This window comes from Corvus cornix, chromosome 1A (genome assembly GCF_000738735.6).
Source record: "Corvus cornix cornix isolate S_Up_H32 chromosome 1A, ASM73873v5, whole genome shotgun sequence".
In the NCBI taxonomy this organism is placed as follows: domain Eukaryota; kingdom Metazoa; phylum Chordata; class Aves; order Passeriformes; family Corvidae; genus Corvus; species Corvus cornix.
Genome location: NC_047057.1, coordinates 33,863,372 through 33,888,722, shown reverse-complemented (window position 1 = coordinate 33,888,722; position 25,351 = coordinate 33,863,372). Strand labels below are relative to the sequence as shown.

At 39.3% G+C, this 25,351-nt stretch overlaps 1 protein-coding gene across 2 annotated transcripts in view; it reads left to right on the top strand.

Moving 5' to 3' along the window:
- GRIP1 (glutamate receptor interacting protein 1) overlaps positions 1–25,351 on the top strand; it is a 323,666-nt gene that overhangs the window by 353 nt on the left and 297,962 nt on the right. The gene's annotated exons all lie outside the window — the stretch shown is intronic.

Here is a 25,351-nt window from a genome sequence, read left to right as displayed (position 1 = left end):
TCCGCCGCCGCGGCAGGAGCGGGGGCTGCGGGGGGCGGCAGCCGCGCCGGGCCGGGCCGGGGGGACACACCGGGCCGGGCCCCGCCGCCGCCGCAGCAACTTCACTTTTCTCCGCGGTGCTGCCGCCCGCGCTGCCCCGGGCCGGGCTTCTACAGCCGGGGGGGCGTGAGCCGGGGGGGGGGTGGGAAGGTAGATCCGAAGTGACTTCGCGAAACTTCCCTACGTGTGGCTCTGCCCCGGGCCGCTGCTGGACCTGTTCCGTCCCTCCCGGTGGGCACCGGCGAACCGGCAGCGATTGCGCCTCGGCGGCGAGCAGTGCCCGCAGGAGCTGCCCCGAGTCCCGCCAGCGGTCCCGGGATGGCCTCGGGTCCCCGAACCCCGCCATACGGGTCGGGGATGTCGGAAGCGAGATGGTTTCTGGTCATTTTTAAGAATAAACAATCTATTTATTCTAATAAGAAGGTAACTTTGCCCCTTCCTCAGAGAGGGCTTCTGTCATGGGTGGGTGTTGTGTCCCTTGCTCCGTCTTCATCCTGTGAGTCAAAGACAAAAAAGCTGGGACACCATTTATTCTCAGGTATGCCCGTCGAATTATGTCTTTGATTTACAGGTTAGTTCCGTGGTAGCATGTGAAGTCCTGAGGCAGGACATTTGGGCTTGGTTGCTGCCGTGTTGGATAGCTGGCTGTCCTGCTAGGAACAGCAGCTCACCGTGTATTAAAAAGGAGGAGGTTCTGTTTGCTGTGTGGAAGAAGTCTGGTTCCCTTTCATTGGAGGTGGAGGTCTCTTGCAGAACTGCTGCCCTTCTTGTGATTAGTAAATCCCGTCCCTAATGGGAAGTTCATCACAAACATATGACATCATGAAAATAGTTGCTGAAATGAGCGCAAGGTATTTCAGCTGTGAGAAGCTAGCTTTTTAGTCTTTACTCTTAGTAAATTCATCATTACTAAAATCTCTGGTCATATTTCTTTCTGTCATGAATCCATGTAGCAGAGAAATCACAGAAATAGGATGGATGACAGTTGTCAAAATATATCAGATGCTTTTACAGATGAGGGAACTTTAGAAAGGGTCTAATCAGGCTGTGTCAGAAACTGGAAAGATTTTCTCATTTCATTCTGCATAAAGGTGGTGTCATGAGCTGTAACATGCGGACTTGTCTTTATTCAGAGTAAACAATGGTGGTGGTTTTGCTGTGATGGGTTTAATGTCAGTTAGAATACTGATTTGTTAACAGTTCTTGTTCATTCCTATTTCTGTTTAGCCTCTTTCATCTTCATTATGAAACCAAAGAGATTTATATGTTAATAGTCTTATCACTGATGCTTTTCTTTATTGTATTTCAATTATGTAAATAAAAAAAGCTCTACAGTGCCTAAAGTAAATTATTGCCCTCTGAAGTATGTTGCATTGTATAGTGCTTAAATTTAGCTAGTAATTTAGCAGGATTCCAGTCACTGGGACTTTCCTAATTTAGACTTGTAAAAATATTAAATGGTCAAAATAGTTAATCAGTGTTGAATTTAGTAGTTCTTGAGTATGAAGAATAGATGAAATAAAGCTTTCAAGCTAGACAGAAAAACGGCCAGTGCAGTAATGAAATGAAGGTGCATCTTTAGCTAATGTAGGAGTTTAGTGTGGCATTGAGTAAAAGGCAATTACAGATACAGTTAAATCCTGGTTCAAAGCCAGTTATGCTAACATCACCCTCTTCTGTTTCTAGAAAATATTTCCATTCAGTTACTCTGCAGAACATTTTATGTACATTGTGCTATCAGAAGACTTCTGTGAATGTAAATACTGTTATTTTAAACTAGCAGTGTGGCTGATAGCTTTCTATGATTTAGATATGGAATAATACTGGATGTGAAATATTTAGCAATATAAATTGCATTTATGTCACATATACAAGCATGCCTTTATATAGGATATAAAATATCCATTTATCTGTCCCAAAGCTTGTGTATATAGGATAAGAATACTGATACATAATATAAGAATAAGAAACATTTAGATGCATGTCTATTTTCTTTGATTTTGTGTTCCTGTAATTTGATTTTCTTAATCAGTGTTTTGTTCCTGTGAGAGAAGCTAGTCTTTATTCAACCCTGTGAACACCAGTAGGACTGACTAGTAGTAATTTTCCTGTACAACAACACAGACCTGCTAAGTTAATTTCATGCTGAAGTTTTTTGGTGGTGATCTCTTGCAAAACAAACTTCCTAATGAAAAGGGTAAAGCAACCCATCCAAACCAGAAAAGTACCCTACAACCACAAACCAAACAAGATCTCAGAAAAGAAGTGAGTAGGTAAGTAATGCCAGTTTATCCTTGTGCCTCCTACTGGCTTTCCCCTTCAGGGAAACCTCCCCTGCTGGCTTTATTATATCCACAGTCCATACCAGTCCCTTCTCTGTCATAATAAACAGGTACTGTGCAGCCTTAATTTCAAGTCTGGTTGCAGCAGCAGATTTCAACTGGAAAAAGTCAGCTCTGGAGGTGCTGGGAAAGCTGGGAAGGCAAAGAATTCCCTGCGGTGAGCTATGAGTGGTTTGTACCAGGCTGTTTTTCCCCGGGCTTTTTCCCCTCAAATGTTACAGGCTTCCTTTTAGCTTTTTCTCGAGAGCTCTGCATCCTCTGCATGCACCTGTGGGGAGCTGATTGGGCCCTTAGGTGCTCAGCAGTGGAAGGAAGGAAGCTGTGGGTACTAGGATGTGAGGCTTGAGAGGTGGGTGGATTTGTTAGAGAGGGTGTGGGGGCTGTATCCTCCAGGCACTGCAGCATAGAAGGTTCACTGGGTCCTGATACTCTTTTCTCACTCCAAACCAATGCAGCATTGCTTTGGGGAGCACTTAAAGGCTGTTGTATTTCCCCTGATGCTCCGTTCATCTAGGGTGTCAGGAACTGGATGGCAGTTCTGGTGCAAGGAAAAAAAACTAAAAACTATCCAAAAAACTATCCAAGTTAAAAAAAAAACTTAAAAACTATCCAAGGAGCTGCTTTGTTTCGATGTGAGGAGCTCTTGGGATATTGCAAACAGTGATAAACTTGTGCAGACATACTGAGTTTGGTCCAAGTAGGGTTATTTTAGTGTATTGGTATCCTTGTTTGCCCCTTCCTTGCTTCAGAGCCCCCCTTCTATATTGAATATCTACTGCAAAAAGTCCTTAGTGCAGCCTGTGATCGTTGTTCTTATGAGTCAGGTGCTGAAATGGAGGATATCCAAAAACTCGATGAAATCAGAATTTTGCTAATGGAAATTGGCTGGTCTTGCTGAAATGAAGTAGCAGAGACATGGTCAACGCTGTTGGCTCACCTTGGCAACAGTTGATACTCTGAGTGAAGGAGAATAACCTGGGATAATGTTTCAAGCATCAGAGCGTGAGTTTGCATGTAGGGTTTAACATTTGTGAGAGTGCTTTGTGGTGGAGAAGATTCTCTTCTGAGGGGTGGCAGTCAGTGGTATTTCAACAAGTATTTTTAGATGTCTTGACTGTGGAAATTATGTGGGGTACTTACATCAACTAAAAAAAAAAATCATATTGTGCTGGTTTTCAGTGACTAAAACCATATTTAAAGTTGGAGAGCTGCTTTTTTGCGTGCACTGCAGCACAGTTCCTGGTGTTCTGCTGCCTGCTCTGTGATCGAACAGTACTCTGCAGAGTCTGTGCTGCTTCTGGCTTCCACTGCCACTATTATCACAAGAAGTCCTCTCCTTTAGAGGAAAGAAACTGTGTAGAGTAAAAGATTTTTAATATATACCTGATGCAGTATACCCTGTCATTTCAAAAATGACATGTGAAGATGTACCAGTGTAAGACAATGTCTTTAAAATTCAGGGTGCACTTCCTTCCTCCCCAGTTTTCTGCCTAAGACATTAAATCAGATCTTGTTGTAAAACACCTAAAACACTTTCTGGAGTGACATCTTAGTAAATACTTTAAGAAGAAGAATGTTACTGGAATTAATTTTGTTCAATATTCCTTCCAGTCAAGTTAAATGGAGGTGTTTTGTGGAACTCCTGTTTCAGCTTCATAGCTGATCAAGTTTGACAGGAGTACAGAAAATACTATTTGTATATCTTGTAGACTCACTATGAGACTGCTTGAGATCCCTTAATGTACATGCATGTTAATTTTAGAAATGCATCTAAGTATGCTTTGATTTTATTTTTTAAGTACTATTCCTTCCACTGTTGTTTTGCCTCTGTTTAATAGACCAATTAGGTCAAGGAAGAAGGAAATACTGTATTTTTATTTTCTGCTTTTCACACTTGACAGGGAAATTAGGTGAACTTCAAGGAAACATTTTAAAGGAAACATTAGGAAATGTTTTAAACCCCAGGACTCAAGGATAAAAGAATATGCAGGTATTTTGTGAATCCTTCCTCAAATACAAAACTAGCTTGTTCTCATGGAAGATGTGCTGACAACAAGCATCTATCCCTGAGGTTACTGCTGTGTGAGCTTGTCTGCTCATTTTAAGCTGGAAGAGAATCCGTTTCTCAGGTAAGGGAAGGCTATGTTAGTGAATTGAATCATGTTATTGTGGGTTAGCAGTTTGCATCTGATCAAATGAGGCCACTTTACAGTGGATATGCTTCATGCTCTTGCCAGGTACGTGTTAAAAATTGGCTTATTTTCAACTGAAGGCTGAAGGTGACTGTTCTTTCTGTGTCAATTTCTCACCTAGTAAGGCAAGAAGAATATTTGTCTTCCTCAGCTTATGTGGATTCTTGCAAACTGAAGAGAGCTGCGGACCTAGGACTAGAAACCTTGTACAGAGGCTTTCTGTCTTTATCTGTTTTCTCATGTATGTCACATGCCTTCTGAGAAGTTAAAGTATAACCTGGATGGCAGAGAACTTTTGTGAGGAGAGGATGTACTCACAGTGGCAACCTTAGGAATCAGAACTGAGTGTTGGGGGTGAACATATGGAGAGAGATGCTTGGAAGATCATCTTTTGCCCCAGGGAAGGCATTGCCTAGACTTAGTCTGGAGTGCAGGTAGATATCTAATAAATGAGCAGTTGGGACATTTGATCAGTTGTGATATGCAAAGCACACTGTAGTTGCTTACATTTAAGGTGAAGAAATGATAAGGACAGAAATAGAAGGAAATGTCAGTTTCTCAGCTGCTGACACAAGAAGCTGGCTTGACTAGCTTCTTTCCCCTCCTCCAGTAGCATCTGAAGCTGCCACTAAATCTCAGATTGGAAAACACTAATACTGGGAGATCGATTAATAACAAAATACTGATTACAAGCTTATACTTTCTTTTGGGACTTCTGCTTCTTTTCACCTCAGTCTTGACTGAATTGTGTCTTCGGCACTTAGTCTTTCTCCATTTGCTAAACTGAGTGTTGGTGAAGACTGTCAGGTGGGATGACACTAGAGCTGGTTATCAGCAGCATGCAAAGGGCACAGACACGTTGTGTCAGTTTTTTCATTCTTTTTTTAAAAACCAGCGGGGATGGGGAGAATTCTGACACAGGGATGGAAAAGAGGCAACAGTTGCTCACTAGTGCCCTTCTGAGAGGAGGCAAAACTCATCTACATCTTTTGTGATCTGCATAGCCAAGTTAACAGCATTTTATGACCTGTGGTATTAAAAGAGTTTGTTAAATCTTGTGGGATCTTCATGAAGGTATGGTCTTCACTGATAGCTGAGGGACGATCGTCTCCTGTATCTGGGTCATAACCAAGGTTTTTTCCCCTCGTATAGAAAGAAAATGTGAGATAACTGCAAATAAATGATTTCTATTTTTTGCAGAGGCAAAAGCAGTTTTTGTTCATGTTTGTCAGAAATGCAGTCAGATTTTTCAGCAGTGAGTGATGGCAGCAAACACTCTAGCTTGCCTCAAAGAACAGCAACACGTAGAATTTGAAGCAGTAACAATATTTGCCACTGACAGGCATCGTTGTTTTTTTGTGGCTATCTGGGAGTTATAAAGGGTATAAATTCTAAACAACAAGTTTTTGACCAGAGTTTCTTGCACGCTGAAACGTTAGAGACACACATAACTGGAAATAGAGAAGTTTCTGTGTTAGATCCTTCAGCAATTTACATGTGGACAACTTCTCTTGAATCTCAGTGCATACTTACATCTCTACTATGGGTTGTTTTTTCTGTTATTTAAGATTATCTGAGCTGCCACAGCTCAAGGTTCTCCCTGAAGAGCTTTGAAGACCATGTTGCTCTCCAGTGGTTGCAGGAGGTAAGGCTTGATGCTGCATCTTCTCCCCGCTGCTTGTATCTGAGCCTTCTTTAGTCATGCTAATGCTTTTGAAAAAAGATGCACTGAGTCAGCAGGTATCTGTGAGGGTCTGATGATTATGGCTGTAAAACTCTGATGTGTTTGAGTGTTTTACCTAAGCGTTTTGAATTTATGCACATTGAAATGTCAAGAGTACCATCCATCCTGACATATGCAAAAACAGACTAATGAGATGTATCAGCATCCTGTGTGGATGGGGACAGGGTGATCACCTGCTCAGCATTTCATTTGAGCAAGATGAGTGTGAGACCCTGCAAAATTCAGGATAAAATAATAACATTTATGTCAGATACAATCTGTCAGATTATGTCAGATACAATAATAATATTATGTCAGATAATCTTGATTACTGTATCTCTCTACTGTGTTTTTGGTTTTTTTTTTCCCCTGTTCCTTTTTCTGCTGGCACAAAGTGTGCTGGGTGGCTGGGGAACACAAACTCTTCTGATGTGTCTTGTGGTGGTAGGAGGTGGCCAGCTTTTTTATGGTTCTGAATGATGTTGATGGTCTAATGTCTGGGATTTTTTCAAAGTCATTTTCAGTGCAAGTTCTGTGTTTCACTGATTCTGCATCACTGATTAGAAGCAGTGTTCTTTGCTTACTATTGAAATAGTTTAACAAGGACATATATGAATGGAAAAGTCAGGTAAGCAGGGGGTGACGGTTTTGGTACCGATATGTATTCCTCAAGGAATTTTGTTGTCTTCTCTCTTTGGAAATCACCACAGGAATTAAGAATGCCTAGCATGACTGACTCAATCGCCATCTTTTTTGTGCCTTGTTTAATTTCTTGTTATCAGTAAAAATCACCACTGAGAAGATTCTGCTACTGTGAAGGAAAACTGCGGAGAGTATTTCAATAGTTTTGCTATCTTCTTTACACACTGGAATCTCACAGATGTTTAGGGTGTTCCACAGTTCAAATCTTCTCTCAAAACAAGAGGAATTATTCTCTAAAATGTAAGGATAGAAATGTAATGATGAGAGTGAAGAGTAACTGTCAGTGAAACTTACCAGATCTTTTTTTAACCAGCGGGATGAGACTGAACTTTTAACACCATTTTTTTATGGGCTTTCATATTGTGTAACTGAATATAAACTTTTCATTATTAACAGACAGTATTTTGAATGTTGTAAAATATTTCTGGAATGTGTCTTCTCAATAACTGCCTTTCCTAGGAAGATGGGCACTATTCAAAATACTTATTTTTGTTTACTAAGTCATGCTATGTAGTTAGCACTTTCTTCCTGAACCAGTTTCCCAGTAGATGAATGTACAGTGAGACATGGTCTCTCTGTCCCACACTGCAATGTGCAAATTAAAACCAACACATTTACATTTAATCAACAAAATGAAGAAGAACGTATTGGTGGCTGGTGTGTAAGTGAACCAGATCTTGTTTTGTTTCTGTGGATATCAGTTAGCAACACAGAAGTATGCCAGCTTTTCTGCAATTGCCTGTCATGGAGGCAGGTGTTCTGCAGTCCAACACTCGTTTGTCAGTTTAGCTTCTTCTACAGTGGGACAGTATTCATGAGAACAACTTTTGTAGGCAAAAAAAATAAGAACAATAGCTGCCACTTTTGGGGGGCGATAATAACAGCTAACATGACACCAAATGCAGCAGCCAAAAGTATCTGTGTGATAAACGTGTTATGCATAGGCAGGAAGAAACAAGGTTATGTAAAACTGTTATCGCAATAGAAATAACAGACCTGTGGAGTATTTGAATTATATTATTCTTTTTTTATTTGGATTATTGTCGCTGTGGACCAGATACTAAGTCCTTTGTATTTCTGTTGCAAAGAACAGCTTCCCCTGTTTCTGTCTTTCACCATGATTACCAGCTCCCCTTTCCTAAAGGTGAGGAATGACATGGTGATGACCAGTGCTGCCTCTCACCTGAGAAGGTTTTTAGCATCTGAGCAAAGCCAGGATGGTTCCAACAAGTGAGTTGTATCAAGCTCCCTGCTATGCTTTCTCGAAATCTTTTTAAAGCGTTGGTAACTGGCAGGATTTTGTTGTCACTTGGTACCCATGCTCTTCACGACAGGGTTGAGACCTGAGTTTGAGAGGAGGCAGTCATGGAATAAACATATTGTTTTACTACTCTGACAAAAATTTAATCTCAGTGGCATTTTCAGTGAAGTATTTAGTTGTTTTGGTGTTAGGAATGGATTATTTACACAACGGCTGGGCAGGAAGTAGAGTGGTAGTCACAGAGCAAATACTCTGGGGAGTAAAATTCACTGCCTGGTAAATGGACGCAGCTCTGCTGGATTCTGAAGGTTAATTCACTTGTGACAGTAAATTTACTGAGCCCTTGTACCTGTTACTGGAAGCCGTTTCTTAGTCTAGGGTCTCTTCTGAAAAGTCAGAGAAGATTGTTGCCAAAAATTCATTGCCTCCTTCATGTATATCTGCCAGTTTTATTCTTCTGTATTTTTACATTTTCTGGATCATGTTTGTAAATGCCACAATGTTTTTGAATGCAGTGAGAAATTCTGAGCCTGAGCAATTTCAAAATACCTTATGTATTTGATAAAGCTTCCAATTTTTTGGGGAATATAGCTGTAATTTACTTTGACCTTTTTTTTTTTCTAATATTAAACTTCCACAAACTAAATGGTACGCCCAAGATGTGGGCTTTAAATTAACTGTGTTGTTAAAGATTCTATGTGCATCATGATTTGAAGGACTGAAGAAATGTCTCCTCTCTTACAGAAATGTGTTTTGAAATTACAATTTGTAGTCCTTTTAACTTCACCTCTTACTAGGACTGTTTGCAAAATGTGCGGGAGCCAGATAAACCTGCAGAATTTGCATGTCAAAAGTGAAGCAGTTGATCAAATGCTTTCAGCTGGGGTGTGGGTAGCTCTATGGAGAGGAGAGAGAATGAAATGGATAATACATAAGGATAATTCAGTAGCTTCATACTTGTAGCTCTTGTGAGTCAATAACAATTCGGGAATGTTAGTAGCAGCAAAAACCTTGGGCCTCAAGCACAAAGTGTTAAAACACGGCTGATGTTTTTCGTGTTTTCATTTTTACTTATTGAGAAAACACACCTTGTGACTTAAGTTTCAAGATAAACTTTACCTTGAATATTATAGGGCTTTATTATTCCCAAGCTTTCCTGTCGTTACAGCCACTGACAAAAATGATGCGCTAACTCGGGCTTTTCTTATGGTCTCTCTTATTTCCTGTGTCTTTCTTGAGTGCGCTAATCCTAAAGTTTTTGAAGTTTCCTGTCTGCCTAGGGTATTTCTTTCACATGTCCACAGGTTTAGGCATGCACTGGTACCTGTATTTATGTATTTGTTTAAAAAACAAAAAAATCAAGACTACTAAATGTTGCAGTAATTCCTCATTCTGCTTAGACACATTTCAGATACATTCACTGCTCTTTGTTTAAATATTTAGTGTGAACTGATTCTTGCTTTTCAGAATACTTTAATATGAAAAGGGCTTTAATTTGCAGATAACTTGCCCTCTGCCATTAAAGATATTTTCAAACCAAAGAAAAAGAAGATTTACCTGCTGGCTCTGTATTCTATTTTCTGCTTTTATCAAAGATCAGGGTAGTAGGTAAGTAGTGCCTTAAGCCATGTTCCTGTACATATGTTTCTTTTTCATAAAGTGATTGAAGTAATTTAAAAAAACACAACCTCTAACAATCTTACGGTGTTTTCCTCAGGTTTAAATATAGGAAGCATCCTTGTAGGTGAGTTATGGAGTCCCCTGTCATCTGAAAAACTAGTCTTGAATATTTTTTCTTTGCCAGCTTATAATAAACATCCAGCTAGTTTTGACATTTGTCCTTTTCCTCCTTTTCCATCACTCCTTTTTTTTTCTTCTGATCTTACCAGGGTTGGTGGTTTTTTTTTTCTGACCCGTTTTTGTAACCAGGCATATTTAGTTCCTCGTTAACTGCAAAGAAAGAAGTCAGCACAAAAATTAGAAATAACTTGATTGGCCTGTTCATTAAACTGAACAACTTTCTGGTGTTTAGGCTGATAGTCTGAAGAAAAGTATTGAAAAGTAGCATTTAACTGACTTGTTCAAGTGTTGCTTATTATTTCCTTAGTGGTAGTTGCCTGAAATAATTACGTAAAGTGTCTTTTAAAATTAGTATGGTTTTGCTTTCAGTTATTAAAATTAAAATTCAGTTTGTTTATGTGAAACTTCTAAATGTTCTAATTGACAAAACTGGGATTTTGTGCACGTGAATGCATTGTAAATTTTTGGGAAGCTGATGCTCAATTATAGAGTGTTCCCACATAACTGAGATACTCAGGGTTGTAGTTACACACATTAAGGGTTTGCAAGGTTAAAAGTAAGCATTTTTGTGATATTTCAGAATATACCTTTTGTGTTACGCCATGCTAGTAAAGTACAATACACAGGGAGCAGAAATGAAGGTCTTTTCCTGTGATTGTTCTGAAGTCGTGGTTTGTGACAGTATTCTTTAAATAAAACATATTTTAGCCTAATGTAATGAACCTATGTGTTCAAGTTCAAACACATAAACTACTGTATTGGCATGTGGATTCCAGTTAAAAATTGATAGCACACTAAGGATTGAAAGAAAAACAGAATCTTGTCATGAATTGACAATATGTCCAAGAGATCTGTGTGCCAGCAGAAGGTGCATGTGAAAGGCTTGAACCAGCAAACTGTCCTGCATGGAGTCCCTAATCCAGCAAAGGATTTAAAAATATACATGTTTTTCTGGATGAGAACACGACACTCAGTAGTGTCAGCTAGGCTCTAGCAGAATGAATGGGTGATGCATCTGGTCCCAGATCATTTGGTGCTCATCTGAAAAGGTTCACTAAGTTGAGGGTCAAGGTCACTGAAAAATTTGCTGCTTGAGTGTAGGGATAGAATCAGGGAATGATCTGGGTTGGAAGGAACTGTACAGGTCAGCTTGTTTGAACCCCTGTGCCATGGGCAGGAATACCTCCTACTAGACCAGGTTGCTCCGAGCCCCATCCAGCCTGGTCTTGAGCACTGCGAGGGTTGGGGCAGCACTACTTACCTGGGCAACCTGTTCCAGTGCCTGGCCACCCTTACAGCAAAGAACTTCTTCGTAATATCTAATTAAAACCTACTCTCTTCCAGTTTGAAGCCATTCCTGCTTGTCCTGTCACTGCAGTTCCTGATGGAGAGAGAATCCCTCTCTGGCTTCCTTGTAGACCCCTTTTAGATACTAGAAGGCTGCACTGGGGTCTCCACACAACTTTCTCCAAGCCGAAGAGTCCCAACTCGCCCAGCCTGTCTTCAGAGGAGAGGTGCTCTAGTCCCCTTGCCAGCTTTGTGGCCCTCTGGACTTGCTCTAGCAGTTCCCTGTCCATATGTCAGGGGCACCAGAACTGTACACAGTACTCCAGGCAGGATCTCAGGAGAGCAGAGAGGCAGAATCTGCCTTTTGACCTGCTGGCCATGGTCCTTTTGATTCAGATAGGGAGAATGAATAATCCTTTTGAAGTCAGTGTGCTTAAATTTATGCTTATAACTTCTATGCTGAAGTGGATCAAAGGGTAATTCTAAAAAGAAACTGTTTATTTAATTAAGGATCATTCTCACGATATGTGCTAATATCTGTTTTGGGGGGAAAGAGAAAGCCAGTAAAAAGGATTTAAAATATTATACACTTTCTCCCTCTGTTTTTATTAATATATTTTTGTTTTTTTTCTCCAGAGAACATGTAAAATATATTTTTCTTTGGTGGTATTTCTTTGCTTATTCCTCAAATTCCTTGTTGAAAGAGAAGTTAAATGTGTTTAACTGCAGGGTGTTTGACATTCTTTTTTTCTGGTGGAAAACCTTCTTTTGTGCTCATTGAAAGATGTTGCATCGTGAATGTAAGTAATGTGCAAAAAATGTATACTCAGAGCTGGCAGTTTTATAACCAGAAGTGACATGTACCATTTACCCAAACAGGTCTGAGATCCTGCTGTGTTTTCAGAGTTACCTGATTTATTATCACAAAGAGGCTAATAATGATATATCATAGTAGGAGGAACAGTCTTTGTCAGAGTGGAAATGGGTTGGGTTTTTTTATATTTTATGCAACTTTTTCTTTCATGTGGATCCTAAAACTCACAAACATTTCCCTACTGCATATTTGATTGTAATAGCACTGAAAGCAGAAGTTGTCACTGTACAAAATAGGGTAGCATCTTGGTTGAAATCAGTAAGAATTTTCTGTTAAATTGTTGAAAGTGCTGTTGTCAGTTGGGAAAGCTACAAAATTGGCTTAGTTTTTTTGAAAACCGGAGTATGGCATTGGATGGGAAGACAGGACCACCTGGTGAGAAAGAGGAATTAAACACTCTGAGGCTGCTGCTGTGAACTGGCATTGAAAGGACAAAAACCAGTGATGCTATATTTGTGCCTTGTTTCCTAATTCCCAGGTAGTTTAAAATACGTATACTTCTGGATATTCCTTCCCACTTCGATTTTGTATTCCAGTCTTTCTGTTTTTGTGAACTGCTGATGTCTGGACTTTGAAAATGCTTTGGCACCTGGGAGGTGTTAGTGAAATTAAGTAATAATAGAAATATTAGAATTCCCAAAAAACCTTAAAAAGGCTCCCAGACAAGTCTAAATGTTTTCTGCTTTGTCAGTCAGAAAAGACGACTTTGAGTTCATTAGTTTGTTTCCTCTTCAGGAATGGTTTACAAACCTTAAGCCTTCCTTCTTTAAAGCAAGGTAGGTATTAATTATTTTGTGAGGAAAAAAAATGGGGCAGACATGTGGTTGGTGCAAGATCATGGTAAAGATCTGCTTTGCAGTTGGAACTGTCATGTCTTGTTCTCCAGGCAATGAAACACTGTAGTCTTTCCTGTATGAAGTAATTGTATAAGATTTCTCTTTAATAGTTGGTTAGAAAATACAGATAGAAGAAAAAGAGGCACTTTTTTTTTTTCAGAGAAAAAACTACGCTTACTTCTGTGAATATAATATGTAGGAGAGATTGTCAATCCACATGCTCACCCTTAAAAGCATAATCCGATGTCAAATGGATCATCCATGGAGTAAGCTGAATAATAATAATAATAATAATAAAGCTGAATAAACCCAATATTATTATGCAGTATGATATAGTCGTAAAACTCTTCTAGTTCTCTATAGCTTTCCAGTCAGTTAAAAAAGTAAATAAATTCTCTGTTAACATACAATACTCATATGTCTTTAAACAGACTTGAGTGTTTCTATGGTAAAGAACATTGGCGTACAAGTCATAAACCCTATGGATATTTATTTGTGTATGCTAGTTTCCTGTTCTACTGGTGCATCTCAATGTGTTTATTGAAGATTTCCTTGAGAAAAAGTCTTCAGGGAATGTCATTTGAACAGAAATGTTTAATCGGGAGAGAGGGGCATTATTTTTGTAATGAAAATGTCGTCTTTCCCCTTGAACTGAGGTGCTGCATAAAAGGTAGACAAGAATAAAAGCACTTTTGGTTGTTTGATTTTCCAGGGGCAAGCTTATGATCTGCCATTGCACAGTTTAGGAGCTGATAATCTATGAACCCAGTTGCACAGAAGAGAGGAAGCAATTTTTTCCTTTGTGTGTAAAGCCAAAGATTTACATTTAATCTTGTAAAAAATCTACTCTGCCAATACTAAGATGTGAACACCAAGGTGCCTAAGCATGCACAGAAGAATTGTACCACGTTAGACTTGGCAGTGCTAGGTTTATGGTTGGACTTAGTTGTCTTGTCTAACCTCAATGATTGTTTGATTCTAAGTTCATCTCTAAGAGACTGATTTAGCTATTAATCTTCATTCTTCCTCCTGATGTCCCAGTAATTTGGACTACACTGGAGAGATCTTTGGTCTCAGACACCTTTAGGTTTTGCTTCTGCTTTACTGAGCTTCTAGAGTTGTCTTTTGGATGGTGATGGATTTAAATACCTCAGCAGCTTCCCCCATACTGTGTAACACAGCATTTGTCATTTGTTTTCTGTCTGACTGAGCAGGTAATGCTCTCGTTCCCCACAACCACCCTTTGGCTGCCCCTAAGCTGTGAACATCATCGGGTATAGCAGAGAGCTGTAAATAGTTTTTGCATTAGATTCTGCATTCAGCTATCAGCATCATGTTCTGCTTCTTTCTGAAACTGAGTTTGGAATGCAGTTTTATGTACTTGATCCTTTTTGTGGTATTTCAAGGTTGCAATGAATTAGGGCAGTTATGGGAAGAATTGGAATCTTCAAGGCAAAGTACAGGCACAGTGAAAAATAACTATAAACGCCTATAGGCAAATAGGTAGAATATATTGCTATGGAAACCTTACTAAATTGGCAGTGATGAGAATGCCAGATTGATTAATGTTTCTTCATAAAATTTTTTATTAAAAAAAAAAAAGAAAAAAGTAAAAATCACATAATCTTATTCAGTAAATAGAGACTTTGCTATGGTTTTCAAAGATGTGAACTAGTATTTGCCCATTCAAGGAAATACTAACAAAATGTCACTTTTATTAAAGAACAACTTAAAGGTCTAGTGGTTCCTTCACTCCTCCTTTGCATACAGTATAGACTGTATAAAGCATAATTTCAGATTCAGAATATGATTTGTTTGAAAAAGCATTTCTAATTTTGTATTCAGTAAAAGTCAAATTAGGATATGTAAACTAAGGAATGACAAAAAAAATAATGGAGTGAAATTGTTTGAAACTGTTTTAATTATGTCTCATGTCATTCTGCAAATGTTTTAATTTCTTGTAGGGTGAAGTGCTTAATGAACATAAACAAAATGTGGTTTAATATGTTATTATTTCTAGTTATATTAAAAGGAAAGCCAAGAAATTGTTTTCCAGTAATCCAAGTAGCCTTGCATAAGCCCCTAGTTTATCTAATATTTTCGATTTCCATTTCCTCTACTAGCCTTGCTGTCTTCATGTTTTCGTATTCTGGTATTTTTGTATGGCTTCATAACATTTTATTGTTTCCTTTAATAATCCTCAGCTATTGCAATGCTTTTTTTTTTTTTTTTTTTTCCTAATTTGACTGATTTTTGTTTTAACAGAGAGAAAAGGAGTGGGGAAATAATGTTCAAATAGGAGAACTGGGTTTTTTTGTGATCCTTGTGTCCCTGTCCTTGTCACTGCTGTCCGTGTTCTTTGCGGTAGAGGCCTGCTACACCTGGCCTGCACATCGCTTGTCTCCTTCACGCCTGTGTCGTTGGGCACTGTCTTTTCTTAATCTGGAAGGCTGGAGCCTGACACCATGGTCCAGATCCAGATGTTCCTGTACTATAGCCTTGAAAATCCACAAATCCATCCTTTTCCCTGCTTTTAGAGCCACTGTTGTTCTTTGAGGAGAGGTCATCACTGGATTGTCCATTGGCCCTCTGCTATTGGGTTATTAACTTTTATTAGTTTTCCTGAGATACCCTGACATTGCTCACAGACTGCTCATCTCTTCGTTATCATTAAAAGTCTGTAGTGATTATGCAAGAATTATTAATCTCATCAGTTATCCTTCTTTCATGTTGGTCGTCAATTTTTTTCTGTTTTTTTCTTTTCTTTTTTTCAAAGATCTTTTTTTCCCTAGTTTAAATGTATTCCTAGTCCTTCCTGGTTCACATGAATTGATGGCAGAAAAATCCAGCTGGAGTTGTGGAGTTAAGGAAAATCGTAACTGATCCATGAACATTTCTTTAAACTCAGTTAAACCACTGATAAGGTTGATCATACCTTTTTTTGTTTTTTAACTGAGTTGCATATACCTGCTTATGTGTACTTTGCTGGCTTAAGATTTTTGTGGTTGTTTGGGCTAAATGCTTGAATTTACCTTCTATGCGATGAATAGATATAATTTTAATTTATGTATCAGTCAGTTAACTTGATTATTTAGGAGATGAGTGGGAGAAGAGGATATGTATTTCTGCCTGTGTATAGGAGAGCTTGGAAAACCTGAGCCCTCTGAGAGCTCTCGGTTCCAGATTCCTTGCTGTTTAGCTGGAATAGATTCCAGCTCCTTTTACAACTTGAGCTGCAGGTTTCTGAGCTCTGCATCTGGGAATGGGGAAGCCCTGAAAGCCCAGATCATTTGAAAATGTAAAGCAGGAGCTCTGGAGCCCTCTGTCACTACATGTTGGAATATCCTAAAGCTGTGTATCCAGCAGCTCAACATGGGAATTACCAGAATTCATATATGTCTGGATTTTTAATGAAGCATTCTATATATTGAGGTGATGTTGTTTCTTCTTTTTTCCTTGAAATATTTATGTTTTGATGAATTAGTAATTGGAAAAAATTTAATTTTCATTGTAAGGATCGATAAAAAATAAAGTTAATATAACTGGCAAGATGTGGACTTTACTGTTTGAACCCGGAAGCTTAAGTTGAGTGGCACTTTACAGAGAATGTAATGAAGAAAATGATCATCTGATCGTATCTGAAAAGTGTACATCACTGATGATGAGAGGGAGGATTTCTAGGAAGATGACCAAGTATCAAAGACCATATAAGTTGGAATAGTTGGGGTTGCTTGCTTGGTATTGCCTGTGGTTGTCTTTCTGGAAGTAGGATAGATGATTTGCTGTGCCTTGGACTGACTTCCTCACGCTGTCAGCCCATCTGCACGTGTAGTGAGGGGTGGAGCAGAAGTGAGCGTGGCTCCTGCAAAGCCACTTTTGTCTGTGGTCTTTAATTGGAGGTTAACTGCTCCCGAGAACGTGCGTGTTCAACAGCGGGCAGAACTGAGCCGCTCTGGCAGCGTTCCTGCTTCGCTGATTGCTCTGGAGCAGCAGGGTGTGAGTACTGTGGCAGCCATGGTATTAAAAGTTTAAGATTCTTTGTGAGTAATTATTTATGAAAATAAATAATAAATCAATGTGCTAGCTTGTCTGTTTTTTTTTTTTATTTTACTCTGCATCTGGCTTTGTCTCTGGCCTGGTTTGTAGCATGAACACGCACACACGGCAGTACTGGGCAGTGAGATCTGTTTTAGCAACTTGATGGGCCCTGATTGCTGTAGTTTACACCCAGCAAGATGAGCAATTTCAAGGAATACCTACAAAGCTTAACAGTTTCAACTGTTGATTTACTTGAGGTGTTGGAAAGCTTTTTCCACTTGAGATTCTGTGCACGTGATGCGTCATTCTGGGTCTTTTTCCTTGCTTGCTTCTTCCAGCTCCCTAATAGCAAAGGGTCTCTGAACTGTTTCCCTTCTTGCATCTCACCTATTCTCCTTTTTTCTTTCTCTGTCACTCTTCTTTTTTTCCCATTTTCTGCCATCTTTTATCCTTGTTTCTGCAGGTCTTTCTTGAGTTACCTCTTTAGACATGCATTATAGATAAGTTGCACTGTACCAAGGGTGAAGACAAACTAAATAAGATGAATGCTTGTTATCTGGGCATAACGTACGACACTTTTGCCCACCAATACAACAATAATATATGGGCAAACTACTGCATAGAATCAAGAGGCAAAATGCTAAAAAGGGACTGTAAAGGTAGTTTTGTCTAGTGTTATTCAGCCTGTGGTTCATGAATCACTGCTGGTCCATAACTCACTATATAATGGTCCTTGAAACAGCTACAGCATGCCTCAGGCACACACATGCTCCCACACTCTCAGCAGGATTGTGTACGAGTCCATGGGTAGGCGCAGTCAGCAGCTGGCTCCCAGCCTGGCTGTCCAGGCCTCATTAAAATGTTTATTGCTGTCCAGTTCGGAACTTATCCATGTTCTATTGTTTTACCCAGATATTAGATATCACTGTTCTCAACTTCCTGTGATGCCAATACTTAGTTAAACCTCACACTTTCCTTGCTCAGCTGTCTCTGGCTTGCAGTCCAGATCTGTTTCTGCAGCGAGTTACAGGTCTAATATGCTGTCTATTAGTAGAACAGTTCTAGACCTCCTGGTTCCATAATCTCAAGTTTTACAAGTTTTGTTTGTGATCTTCTATACATATGTGGCTAATACATTTTTCCCTACCTTGCTCTGTGAGTTGTTGTCCTATATTCTTCATGTTTGCTGTCAAGCTGCTGATAGTATGGTGGTCATAAGGATCACTGTATTTTGTATGTTCTAGCACCTACATTCTATATCTGATTGTAAAACTTCTGGCAGTAATCCTTCGAGAAAAAGTTCAGTTTTGTCCTTATAGGCTCAGAAGATAGTGGTCTTAATGAGATCGGGGCTAATTCTTTCTTACGGGCATGCATCAGAAATCTGAGTTAACATGATAAATTCTTTCTGGTGAACAAGTCTAAGTACCTTGTTTTGTGATGGGTTTTGTACTGTAGCTAAATTCAGGTAGTTTTCCATGACACATTTGTGATGCAAATTTGAAGTCCTTAGCCTAAAGTGTGTAAATGGGAGGATATTCTAAAGAAAAGGCACTGGCTATTTTGGAAAATAAGACTTCAAGTATATTCACTTATTTCAAGTAAGATAAAACCCTTCCAACTCTGACCCAGTTGATTGAAACAAGAACAGTAGGAGCAACAATCACCCAGAGGCAGTTAATTAGCACAGATTTCAGTGTGGTTAAGATTTGGCAAAGAAACAGATACCTACAGAAGTCCTATGTTGTGAATGAGTAGCTACAGTAATAATAGGCAGTACTAATAATGAAAGCGTTGCAGGAGAAAGTAGTTCCTGCAGAGTTACCAGAAACTGATTTTCACTGTATTGAAGGGATATCATAAAGAATGAGGTCATCTGGTACAAATTCTACTGTCTGCTTTTTCTTCCTACATGGTAAGGAATAGAATTCAACCTCCCTCTTCCAAGAAGAGGAATTTAACAATATTAAAAAACCGTCATAAACAAATCCAGGTGTTCTTGCTTTTAACCTTACAAGGTGAAAGAGTTATCTAATGCAAAAAAATACTTTCTTATAAAGACCAAAACTCAAAATTCCTGGCATCCAGAATGGGCAGGAGCTGATAAAGAACACTTTAAGTAAATATTTCCCCATCGGACCTGCAAAGGAACCTGATATTACTCTACACTCTGCTTTGGGAGGATATAATTAAAATAAAATAGGAGCTTCTGAATAAACAAAAATAAAACAATGTGTGAAACCTTACAGGTCTGAGGAAGAAAAACCTGTTTCATAATCATTTCCCCAGAGTAATGGAGCAGAGGCTTTACTCTCAAAAGATACTCTTATACCAACTGCATGAAGGGGGAGATTTGTCCTAGGAAATAAGTAGATAAATAAGTGGAAGTTCTCAGGAGTAATGTTGGGGTATCAGCTATGCTCCAGGCAGCAGTAGGTTCTGCGTGGGTTTTTCATGTCTCCTAGCCTGACAACCAGAGCCACAGTGTACCTGAATGGCTGGGTTTTGGCAGTACTGGTGGTGTTCAAGTGGACTTGACAAATTGGTGCTTTGTAGGTGTGTGTGTTCTTGGGGATGCATTTCCGGGAGCATTCTTGGACATTTCCAGATGATGTGAACAGAGCAGGACAGATTTCATGGCTTGGTTTCAACATGCAGCAGAGTCCACTGGCAGTGAATGTACATCAACACAAGAGGTTGAATCTTGATATTGGCTCAACTGAGAGTAAAATTTTTAAAACCTTCAGCTCAATATATAACCATGCTTTGGGAGAGAGGTGGAAATACTAGAGAAGCATCATCAGATTTCATCCATACTGGAGGCTGAGTAGAGCAGAGATGTACAAATTAATACATCTTTGAGGCAGTCATTAAAAGTACATGTTTCTTTTGATGGGCTGACACCTGACGCATGTGGCCTAGCAGACAGCATGTATGTAGCTCTGAGCTGGTCACAACATGCACTAGCCTGCCCTGGTAGGGGTGTTAAAAGGGATGTGGAGAGGAGCTTCGAGTGTGGAAAAGTGTTTGTAGTGGTGAAAGGGGCAGAGGGGAGTGTGTGGAATTTGAGGAAGGGACTTCATCAGTGGGGAGGGAAACACATGGTTGTTCAAATTCATGTACCACTGCTGCAGGTACAATTGATGGTGTTACATCCTACAGCTATCATCCTGATGTCAGTTGTGCTTTCTGCATTTATGAAGGCAGGATCTGCCTTTATCACAGGTCTCAGAGGAAGATGTCTTTCCTGTTTCAATTTTGGTCTTTTTTTTGTTCTCCAAAATGTTTTTAAATTTAGGTGCTCTTTAAAAACAAGGGGTGAATTCAGACTGTTGTGTTGTATTCATTATGCAAAATTTTAAAAAATTTTAAAAGTCAAGATTGCTTTAGAAAAAGGCAGTAGTCAGACTGCATCGAGTGCATGTGTTACAAACATTCCTTAATTACTGTGGATGTATGGGGTATATATTCCTGTATATCAAAATTATCTGCTAATTTTTTGGCCACTGTTGACATGCTCCCCCAGTCTGCTTATCTGATAGCAGCATTAGGTAAATGTTTTCTTCACTGCTCCCCTTGCCTCAGTTGCAGGTTCATTCAGCCTTTGGCAGAGTGCAGGGAATCCCTGCAGGCAGCTGTTTTCAGGCTTTGGGAAAAAGAGATGGAGACTGGATAGGACAGGGTCAGTCTGTCTTGAAACTGAGGTGCAGGGATTTCTTGGGGGGAGATGAAGGGTTACCTTGAAGGCAGTGTTGCAGGGTGGCAGGAGGACCAGTGCATGGGTAGTCACTCTGAAGTCCTGACTCCTGTAGCCGTCAGCCCTCTCCTTTTAGATGTTCGTGATTTATACTGGCTCCTGTTTCAGTGGCTCCCCTTGTGTTTTCTGAGCTTCTGCTCCTGCAGTGCTCTTGAGCACTGTGATACAATTTGTATGTTTGGGTTTTGTTACGGCACCACTTGTCTCATGGACAGAATGGGTTTCCCCATGTGCCTTGTAGCTTGTGATCCATTATTTGCTGCTGCTGCAGACATTTTCTGTCTTTGTCCCTGTAGTCCCATGCTGATGGGAATGGGTGGCCTGTTCCAGGCTTGGGTTCCCTCAACAGATTTGCCTGTGAATGGTGGGTCCATGGACAGATTTCCCCAAATGAATGGACTCTGCAAAAATACTGATTTTTAAACTCTGTGAGAGCTTTAACGGATGTGTACAATTTAAGATCTGAGTGAGGTCTGTCTGCCAGCCGTTGCTGTGCAAGCCTGTGCAGTCCAGGCTCTGCGATGACCCTGCTTGAGCAGGGAAGTTGGACCAGATGACCCATGGTGGTCCCTTCCAGCTTCCCTCATTCTGTGATTTCGTAGGGTTTCTCTGGAAAGTCTGTGCAATCTCTAGTACAGAGCCCTCTCTGCTGGGCTTCAAGTGCCCCGAACTGAAAAGGGAGTATCTAAAGCTTTCAAAAGAAAATGTTGCCTGAAAAGAAAGTTAATGTTATATAAAGGATTAATCTTTTCTCAGAATGTATATTAAACATAAAAATAAAAGCATTTGTCTTTAAATCTGAGCATACCGTGAGAAATTTCAGCTCACCAGTTAAAATCCAGCAAAGTAAGAGGCACATAAAAGCTGTGTGAACTTTAATCATCAGCATTGATACCAGCTAGAATAAATATAAGTGTTAAAATTGTAAAGGTTTTAGTCTGACTCAGAGTGGATTGGCTTCTCCTGCTACCAGAGGAGGTGATACTTAGGACATCAGTCCTGGTTCCCAGAAGGAGAGCTGAGATAAATTTGGCATGTCATTTCTCAGGAAATAGATGAGCAAATAGGATATTTCTTTTTGCATAATCATTAATAGAACTTGCAGAATGCTTATTGCATAGGTTTTGGTAGTGTGCTTAAAAATACAGTATGAATTGCATTTGAAGCTAATATACATTAACCTGATGCAATCGTTTTAGAGTGCTTTATTGGGAAGTGATCCTTCAGGTTCTCTAGAAATTTAAGGGTCTTCTGAGAAATGGAAACAAAGAAGGGCTTGATAATGAGTGAAACTTGAGGTAATGAAAACATGTGTTTTATTTTTCTGTAGTCTTTTCATCCTACCTATTATTTGAAAGTGTTTTATAACATTACAAAGCATAACATCCCAGGGTGCCCTTTGCATGTGCTGTAGTGATATAGGATGATTAGGCAGTCTGATCTCATGGAGGACAAATTGCACAGTGCCTATGAGTCTTCAGAAAAACTTGCTTGTTAAAGTAATGTTTTGGATTCTAAAGGCTGTATGTGGTGGCTCATTTGTTTGGCTTGGTTATTGCTTTGTTTTGTGCAGTGCATTATTTGATGAATATTACTTTCAAAACCAGCAGTCAGAAATCGGGAAAGGTGCAAAAGGGAAAAATCTTGTTGTACAACTCCTACGTGATTTTGGAAAAGAGATGATTTTAAATCATTAGATGAAAAAAAAAAAAAGACTGTGCTGCAGTAAAAAAACCAAACTGATTTAACATTTCTGAAATGCATAGGTAAAAAGATTTAGAAAATCAAGTACTTAGAAAAACGTGAGCTGGGTGACATCAGATGTGTTCTGTGTTTAATAACTTTTTAATTAAAAGATATAGTGAATTAAGGACTCAGGACAGATTGTCGTAATTTCCTAATGCTTTTTAAGCAATTTAAGCATGTATTATTTGCTCACACAGCAAGCACTGTAGACCTTGTCTGTCTAAAATTTTCTCAATAATTTTTTGAGTGCTTCTACCCATTAATACTGAATGCTGTTACAATCCTGGGGGAAGGTGCTGCTCAGGAATGCAGCTAATTTAGACCATACACGGTATTTTTATATGAGGGCTGGCTGCTGGCTTTAGCTTTGGCTGTCGTCCTTGCTTACTGCTGGTAGTTTGAGACTAGACAAGCTGCAAACTCAGCTAGACTTGGGTTTGCATTTATAGACTGCAGCTGGACTGCTGTGCTCTTGGACTGGTACTGTTTAGCTTGTGCAACTTCACAGAGCACACTTGGCTGTATTAGGTTGTTTCTTGTAGTGGCTAAATGACAGATTCTAACATTCAGATCCCTCCTTTGGGCAGGCTTTCTTCTACTGTTCTCTTCCAAATCCTTTCTTCTGTGCTTCAGCTAGGCTTGTGTTCAGCACCATGCACCAACAGTGTAGCCAGCCTCAACTTCTACTAAGATACACTTCAAAAATTCAAATTTTTTATTCTTCTTCCTTCAGGAAAAATAGCTTTAATGAAATTAATTTTTTTAACCAACTTTAGTTTCCGTAATTTCCATTGTGCTAATAAAGACAACACTCTACAGAAATATCTTATTAATTCTTTCTTGCATTTTCTAGTTTTGCCCTTCCAGGAAGGGAAAAACTAATAAAGTGGATATTCTGGTAGCTTCCATTTTAAACAAATAAAGATAATCTGTATGCCACTTAAAAAAAAAATGTACAGACTTCAAGTTTTTAGACACAATTGTGCTAGAGTGGGTTTATTTTGAGTCATGCTTCTATTTGACTGGATTCAGCTGCTAGCATTGTGGCAAAAGTTCATATAGACTATTTTGTGGAAATGAGAGGCAGACACATGTCTAATTAATAGACAATTATTTTGTGTTTTAATCTGTATACTGGTTGGGTAAATAGAATTTGTTTTAGTTGTGGTCACGTGAGTCACATTTCTGCTGCATGCTTTCTGTTTGGTTTGAGAGTGCAATATGTATCTTGTTTGGAAAGAGGCAGTGTGGGTGATACTTCTGGGAAGGGATGTCGACATGTTCTGCTTTGCACATAGGATTCATCAGGAGTCCCATCTGAGGGTAAGGGCTTATTAAAACTGTAGCTAGCGCTACACGTTGTTAAGATTTATTCTTACTTATTCTGAAATCAGCTACTTGCCATTTATTGGGACTAACCTAATTTCAATGTTAGAATGGTTCATTAATTCCTAGCTTTCTCTATCATCACACTTAATGCTAGAGACTGCAAATGAAAGGTTTTAATGTTTTAACACCATGGGTACATTTCCTATTTCTTGTCAATACTTGGTCACTTTGTATGTTTTTAATTTTTTATGTATTTATTTTTAATAAAACCCAGCCATCCACACAGAAATATGTCTAAGTGTATGCAGAAGTTATTGGCAACCCTCCTTCCCTGCCACATACCAGTTGCTTTTTTCTTTTCCTTTTTTTTCCTTTTTCAAACTGGAAACAAAATTCAACTGGAAATTGAAGCAAGCTGTGTTTGCATTTTCAGATGATGTGAACATCATGCATGTGTGTCTTAAATGAATGATGCTGTGCCAAGTGCTTTGAGTGACATTCATTAGCTGAGTCTCAATACTAACTAGTTGCATTTCCAGGGCTTCCTCTGTTTTGAGGTATGACTTGGCCTTTTTCCCCACTCCTTTCCCTGTATATGCTGTAAAGCAGTGAGTATCTTCACTGCTAGTTTGGATGAAGTAAATACTTTGTTGTCTGCAAGCACCTCCAAAACATTTCTGCTGCTCTTGCATCTTTTGTTTAAGCTTCTACAGACAACCTGCTATTACTAACCATCTGGGAATATAAGTGCAGGTGGGGATGAGGATAATGTTCCAAGTGTCCAAACCAGGAGGAATATTGAGGTCCTTATTTGCTCCTCCATCGTGCTGAAATCCTCTCTCTCATTGCAGGATTATAGGTTACTATTTACCCCATTTTGGGTTTCTGTGTCTCTGCTAATGGTGCATAGTAATTCTGTTTTTCTGTGTTTGCATGGGAGAACTTTGGAAGATGATTTGTCCCAGAGGTAGATTCAAGGTTTGTTCATGTGAAGAATTCTACTTGAGTGAAGATCTGGAAAATCTGGGCGGGCCTCTTAGGGAAATTAATTTCTCCCAGTTGTTGCCTAAGCCTGGTAAGCTTAAGTTTATATCAGACGGTTTTTCTTCAGTTGGGATTTAGAACAGAGCATTTTGTTGGACTTTCTTTAAAAAAAAAAATCATATTCAGAAAAGGTTTTCTAAAGAATATCCTTGTTTTAAATATATTTTAGCAATTTTGCTTTTAATTTTGGAAATGGGAGTAGATAAATGGTCTCTTATTATATATGTTTGTTGTCTTCTCATGCACTAGAGCTCCTGCTTGACCAGACAGGATGTCTGTTCATTGAAAGCTGTTGTCAATCAGTGGCCATTGTCTTGTAGATTTGCACTTTGAAATGCTATCGTTATTGGCAGTGAGTTTTGTGAGTGCATGTTTGCTGTT